This window comes from Arachis duranensis, chromosome 3 (assembly GCF_000817695.3).
Source record: "Arachis duranensis cultivar V14167 chromosome 3, aradu.V14167.gnm2.J7QH, whole genome shotgun sequence".
NCBI lineage: Eukaryota > Viridiplantae > Streptophyta > Magnoliopsida > Fabales > Fabaceae > Arachis > Arachis duranensis.
This window is the reverse complement of record NC_029774.3, coordinates 82,764,760-82,772,727: the sequence shown is the minus strand read 5'-3', so window position 1 is coordinate 82,772,727 and position 7,968 is coordinate 82,764,760.

Below are 7,968 nucleotides of genomic sequence, written 5' to 3'. Positions count from 1 at the left end.
AGCTAAAACTTGCTAAAATTATTCAGTATTTTTTGTTAATTTATCTTTAAAAAAAAATAAAATAAAGCAAGTCACACAACCAATATATTTAATTCTTCAACAGGGATGAGTTGAGTCAATTTGATATTTTCTTAATTTATAAAAAAAAAAGCCAATTTGTTCTTTCAATTTTGATTCTCTGGTGACAACTGACAAGCTAACTCAATCCACCCGCAGTTGAAGAGCTCTAATTTAATGAGATGGTTAAGCATGCTCAAATAAGTTTCCTCATGCTGTCAAATTGTTTTAAGAAAGTCCACTTCAAGCCTTCAGGGAGGCCAGAGAGAAGAGTAATTGCTATAAATTATTCAAAAGATTAGATTTAGACAACTTAATATTAATTATAAGAATTGATAATGTATGTATGTTTTTGTATAACACTGTAAGTAGTAACAGGTTTTCAAAATTAGAGGCTTTGCACCCCTTCTACTAATTGACAGCAGAACATCATTAATTAATTATCGTGTTGATGACATTCGTCATGACTCATGAGCCATGACCTGTATTAGAGCAGAAACTTACCATAATAAGCATGCGTGCATACTCTGACATATTTATGTTTATTTATATTGTATTGTGGCAGCTTGTGCAAACTGCCTCCATTATTGGGTATTGACTATTGAGCATTGACATTTGCACATACTAAAGCCGTGAATATTTTTACGAGTGCATGAATGAAAAAATCTCCTAGTGACCTAGATTTGGATTTTATTTTATCTGAATTCCAAGCTTATAGTGATAATACCATCATATACTAAAAGATCTTGGATAGGGTTTGAAAAAGAAACTGAGATTGGAAAATAGAAATTAAGATAAATTTTAATATTGTGTTTGGTGTAAGAATATATAACATTAAATTATGTTTTAATATTTTGTTTGGTTTAAAATAAAAATAGAGATTAAAATATTTGAAATTACAAAAATATCTCTATATTTAAAATGAAATCCTAACCCAAATATTGTTTCAATTGTCAACAAGCTCCATTCCCTTTTTCCTTTTTCTTGAGCTCAAACCGAGAAGTGAAGGAATCATCTGGTCAACCCTGTCACCAACAACACCACCAACGATCCCATCAAGTAAGGTGTGCCACAGTGTCTCGGACGCTTGTTAATCGCACTATGAGTTACTCCTAAGGGTCATCTTGTTGTATCGTTCGCCGCTTCTGCATCTACCTCGCCATTGATGTTGCCGTTCTGCTATGCACTTTCCCTCAAAGTTGTGCCTCTGCTCTCCTCTCTTTCTCTCTTGACCATCGTCGTTCTACTCACGCTACAAACTTCAAAGTGCGATAGCGATTCACCTAATTGATGGTGGCTGCAATGGTGACGAGAAGGAGGAGGAGGTCCTAGCGGCGGCAATGGGGTAGCAACTCGACCTAGGAATCTTCTATGCTTGGAAGTGTTTGGTCTGAGAAGATGATATGAGCCCTAATTTGAATTCACAAAATGGATAAATTTGGAATTAACAATTTGGACTGAGGGTATTTTGGACAAAAATTGTCTCCGTCACTAAAAAATTCAATCTCCCAACCTCTGTCTTAATCAATGTTCTGAAAATTGGATTGGCCGGTGGTTCGGTTGACACCCAAAATACTCTACAAAAAATCAGTAAAAAAATCTATCGAACCGATGGTTAATTATTGAACTGGATGAATTGGCCCAATATTTTAAAGCTCTGGCTCGCTACTTCCTCTTAAAACGACAACGTTTTGAGAGGGAAAAAACAACAGCTACAGAACCTGCTCCCCTCCCCCTTCATTCTCTCACAAGTCTCCCCCCAAATTTCAGTGAGAAAAACCCTGTCAGAGCAAATCACCGTCTTCTCCTAGCCATGGAATCTCTGTTTGGACACATCGCCATTGCTCACGTCGCCCACCTCATCGCCGTTCGCGTCGCCCACCTCACCGTCGCTTGCGTCGTTCATCTTGTTGGCTCGCCTCTTCGGTCTTCAGCCTCTGCTCACCTCACCGTTGCTCACCTCGTTGTTGCTCACCTCTAGGGTAAGAACTGCTCAGCTCTTCGCTCACTCGTGTCCCTCTCCTTGCTACTGCATGGTTTGTCTTTGTCGCTGGCTCGTCGCTAAAATCACCTTTCTGCTCGCCTCTTCGTTCTCCGTCGCAAGTGATGAGGAACTGAAAATGGTGATTTGGGAACTAAAAATGGTGATTTGGATTTAGATTGATTATGCCATCGTTTTGACTGAGAATGATGATTACTCTATAGTTTTTCAATCTCAATAATGATATATTACTTTTTCTGTTCTTATTTCCAGGGCATTGCTTATAATGCAAATAAAAATATCGTTTATGTTGCAGATACTGAAAATCATGCTTTAAGGTATGTGATAGATTCAGAATAGTAATAGTCTAACAATAATCTTCATGATCTATGTTACAACAATTGTTGGTATAAAAATGGTGAATTTGGTCATAGAAAACAGTACATGAGCTCTTGCTTTGTGAACTATATGTCATATGTTAATAATATACACATGGTTTCATTCTCAAAAGATTCCTGAATTTTAGTGACCCAAAAAAATTACAATTTTGTTAAATACCTGATTAGAAGTTTTTGTTGAAATTTGTTATGATTATGAATATTTTGAGTTTTTGTAAAAGTTTGTGTTTTTCATTATTAATTATTTAATTATTAGAAGTTATTGTTAAAATTTTTTATTCTAAATTTTTGTTGCTTATGTGATGAGTGTTGTTGGTTATTATTTAATTAGAATTTATAAGTTATTTAAAAAAAATATTTGTGAATTTTTAATGACAAAATATGTACAAGTAATATGTGAAATTTCAATTTTTTGGATTTTATTAATTGAAAAATAATTAAATTTGAATTTTTTATTAAATTTTTAATAATTTTATTGTATATTTAATTAATCCGATTCAACTACAGTTCAACTATAATTGAACCATTGAATCATTAAACCAATCGCTTGATCAGTTCAATAACTAATTCGTTTCTCACAACCTTAATCTCAATACCTCAAAACAAACGCTATCTTAAAGATTATAATAGAACCCCAACTACATGTAGTCAAATTTAATTGAATTCGAGACAAGAAAAATGCCAAATGGGCTTTAACTCCTCCCACTCTCCTCCTCTAGATTAAAGTTGAAACATTGATAGATCGAGTTTGAACTTTTACTTTAAATCCCTACCATTCTATATGATTTTATACTTCACTTTCGTAGATATTTATCAAAATCAAACTGATAATTGACTAGGTCAAAATATCATATCACTGAGTTATTAATTTAATCATTAGGTTATTAGTTAAATAAGTGATTCAGTTATAATTAAATAACTATATAAAATTATATTTTATTTTTTTCACAATAAATATTTTTTTATTTTTTGGGTTAAAATTAACTATTATTTTTAAATTTCAACAATTTATTATGTAATTTATACCTTACATATTTCAACTAAAAAGAAAAGATAATTCAGTACATAAGCATCCTGCGTTAATGTAAGATTCGGAAAAGAACTGTATCTAAAGACTGTAATATACACAGCCTAATTGGGTTAACAAAGTGTTTTTTCGTATTTTTTTAAATATTTATTTTAAAAATTATATACAACTAAAAATATAATTAATTTGAGAAAGAATGAGTATAAAACAAAAGTAAAATTAAATTAAATATAAAACAATTAATTGAAGATGTCATATAATATATAAAGTGTTAAAGGTTAATTTATAAAAGTACTTGTATTTAAACGACATGTGAAAAATAGAATTAAAACTAGTGCATTCAAAGATATTGAGAATCTTGAATTTATAAAAAAAATGAGAAAGGTGAAAAGACTAGTTTAGTACATGACATTCAATTTCATGGACTAAAATGAATTACTTAATGCAAAGTGGGGACTAATTTGGTGCATTTACAACGATGACATAGCGAATGATACGTGGATGAATACTGTTGCGACACATGGTCAAATTGCGTTGTGACATGGTCCACAATCGTCCACGTTAGCATGCCACGTGTCATTGGTCAACACATCATCATACCATTACACGTGGCCAAATCATGGAGTGACATGTACCACTAACAGTCCACGTCATCCTGCCATGTCATCACGCCATTAACAAAAAATGGGCCAGGGACTAACGTGGTGCACTTTTGTTAATTTCAGGAACCTAATTGTTGCAATTGGAATCTTAGAGACTGTAGCACCCTACCACATAGAGCTTTACGCTTAAGCCGTAAAATAGAGGTGGTGTGGTATTACGACCTCTAAAATAAAACATATACATAATAATAGTTGAAGGAATTTAATAATCAAGGAGCCTTGAAGGAAGGTTTAAGCAAAATCGTGAAAAGAAAAATGCATCTCTCGCCTGAATGGAAACTTCGACAGGAAAAAAAGTAAAGACATTTATATATAATAAGAGTAGAAAGTCAAAAGATACAGAATATCTAGCTCCTGGCTCAACCTGCGAAGCCAAGGCCGGTTGGAGAATATGTACATACATACACGTGTATAGGTATATCCCAAAATATCCCAACAAACATACAGAAAGTACCTAGTTCTCTAAAAAGCCTCTAAGAGGATTAAACATAAGTTATTTATACATAGGAGATTCTGTAAACACAAATACATAACTGACAGCCCAAAGTATAATATCCCAACTTTGCTTGCTATAGGAACCTCCAGACGCTCACTGAGGTATCCCTCGACCCGCATCTAAAAAGCAACAATATTTGTATAGAATAAGAACAGGAGGTTCTCAACATGGTAAAGGTTCTAACGTACATAATATATAAGGTCTCAGAAAGCTCAGAGGCAATCCTAGAACTCCAACTCTTAGAATTAAACTTATAAACCATAAATTAGGTAAGTTATCTAAGGTGTTAAAGTTTTAAAACCATCTGTAACCTAATACTTCACTTTCTGTCTCCTCCAACCCTTCAAAACACCGGTGGAGCAATCCTCATCACGCCTCTACCACACGAGGGATCTCTCAGTTGCACACACATACAAAGCATAGAAGGAAAGCACAATTATGGATAGCAAGTACAGCATATAGGACAAGTAGCAGTTAATTACATATAAGCAATTAGGCAAACTAAAATAAATACATTTCCAAACAAATCACACAAATGCACATGAAGCATGTTTGCCCTATGGCGATTGATATCATTTGTCGATTATATAGCCAACCCACACATGTCCTGGTAGCTAACATTGGATAGAAACACCCATCGCGGAACAACTGGGTCTGAGCCACAACTCCCTTACTACTACCCGTTTAACCCAGAGCAAGTAGAAGAAACCACTACTACTACTACTACTTAATAGGTGTTTAAAAACTCAACCTGGAGCAAGTAGAATAATTCATTACTACTGCTACTACCCAGGTATCACAAACAGTGACTTGGAGCAAGTGGGACAAACCACAATCCTTGCTACTACCCAGGTATCTCGATCACTAACCCGGAGCAAGCGGAACGAACCACAATCCTTGCTACTACCCAAGTATCTCATCCAAACATTCTTTCTCAACATCATTACAATTCATCATTCATAGCATCATCATCCTTTCCACAATTCCTCAACCACAAATCATTACTCCAACTCCTTTCTTCACCGCCAAGTTTACTTCTTCTCTAAGCTTACCCTTTCCTTATGATTAGGAACTAAATTTAGGACTTTAAAAGGTAATTATAGAGATTTAAAAGTTAGAAAATAAGTTGAAATCACAAAAATCCACTTTTTCTAAAAACAGAGGTTCCGCGTATGCGTGGTACTTTCCCACGTATGTGAGCCTGTAAAGTCCCCCTCTCGTGTTGAGTTAAGAAATTAACTAAATTAATTAGTGATGACAAACATTAATTTTGGGCAAAATAAATAATTAGTATTGATTAATTATAATTACTTATTACTAATTGTTTATTGTTGCAGGCCAAAATTCAATAGCCCAAATGGAATGAAAAAACAATCAACAAGGATGTTGGGCTGAAAGCAAAATTAAGAGCCCAAGAAAAAGCAAAGAAAGAAGCCAAAGAAATCAAAACGGGCCAAGTATATCACTACCCGATCCAAGCCCGATCTGATTTCACAAAAGCTAATCTCTCTCTTTTGTATAACCAAAAGCAACGTTCACCTCTGTGAGTTGGTCAGAAACTCAGAAAAGATAGAAAGAGAGAAAAAGCTTCTTCCCTAAGCTAATCACCAAAGAAGCAAGAGAGAGAAGGATTAAGCTTGAAAGGCAGACGTCAAATCACCAAGTTCAAACCAAACCAAGCTTAGGTTAAAGGTAACCCATTTCCTCTTACATGCATCAGATCTTCTTCTCTTCCTCCCAACTCTCTGCTCTATCCGAAATGAGATACAAAGGAAAGCTAGTATCTGTTCTTCTCTGCTGTGTATCCACGGTCTTAAACATGACTTGGGGACCAAGTTGGTTTTTAAGGGCTCAGATCAAGTTGACTATTGGAAGACTCATGTGGTTGCTGCCTTATGGCTTTTGGTCAAGATGAATAAGTCAGAAGCAAAATTTCTAATCTGGGGATTAAGGAAAAAAAAAGTGAATCTGTGGGTTGGTGAAGCTCAAGGCTCAAGGTGCTGACCTTGGAAGAAGAACCAAGAAAATGTAAGGAGATAAAAGAAGCTTGCTGTTCATTCAGAAGGCAAGGAGAGATAACCAGAGTATTGAGGTTTTGTTCTGAGAAGTGTTCTTTGAGAGAGTTCAACTAACTGGACAGTGTAACCTAATCAAAGGTGCATTCTGCCAGTATGAAGAACTAAATAAGAGGCTTGCTAATCTGGTTTTTTGCATAGCCCAAAGGCTGTTGATGAAGTCAATCTCCTTCATGTTTTACTGATTGTAATGTACTTTTCTAAGTATATCTTTCTGTATTTTCTTGTGAGAAAAGGTATTGTGAGAAAGCTCAAGTAAAAGCCATGAGTGGAAAAAGGGTGAGTGATACACTTGAGAGAAAAGCCTAGAGTTATTTTCTGATTTCTTTAGGTTAGTTAAGTGTCTTGCATCTTGTACCTGTTAGGTATCCCTTTCTTAGTTGGGTGATGAGCGGATATTTTATACGCTTTTTGGGGGGTAACTTCATGTAGATTTTAGTATGTTTTAATTAGTTTTTAGTAGATTTCAGGTATTTTCTGGCTGAAATTGAAGGAGCTGAGCAAAAATCTGGTTCAGGCTGAAAAAGGACTGCTGATGCTGTTGGATTCTGACCTCTCGGAACTCGGAATGGATTTTTTGGAGCTACAAAAGTCCAATTGGCGCGCTATTAATTGGGTTAGAAAGTAGACATCCAGGGCTTTCCAGCAATATATAATAGTCTATACTTTGCACGAAAATAGACGATGTAAACTGGCATTCAACGCCAGTTTCATGTTGCAGTCTGGCGTTCAGCGCCAGAAACAGGTTACAAGTTGGAGTTCAACGCCAGAAACAGGTTACAACCTGGCGTTCAACTCCAAAAACAGCCAAGGCACGTGAGAAGCTTAAGTCTCTGCCCTAGCACACACCAAGTGGGCCCCAGAAGTGGATTTCTGCACTATCCATCTTAGTTTACTCATTTTCTGTAAACCTAGGTTACTAGTTTAGTATTTAAACAACTTTTAGAGACTTATTTTGATCTCATGACATTTTTAGATCTGAATTTTATACTCTTTGACGGCATGAGTCTCTAAACTCCATTGTTGGGGGTGAGGAGCTCTGCAGCGTCTCGATGAATTAATGCAATTATTTCTATTTTTCCATTCAAACATGCGTGTTCCTATCTAAGATGTTCATTCGCGCTTAACTATGGAGAAGGTGGTGATCCGTGACACTCATCACCTTCCTCAATCCATGAACGTGTGTCTGACAACCACCTTCGTTCTACATCAGATTGAATGAGTATCTCTTAGATTCCTTAATCAGAATCTTCGTGGTATAAGCTAGAATTG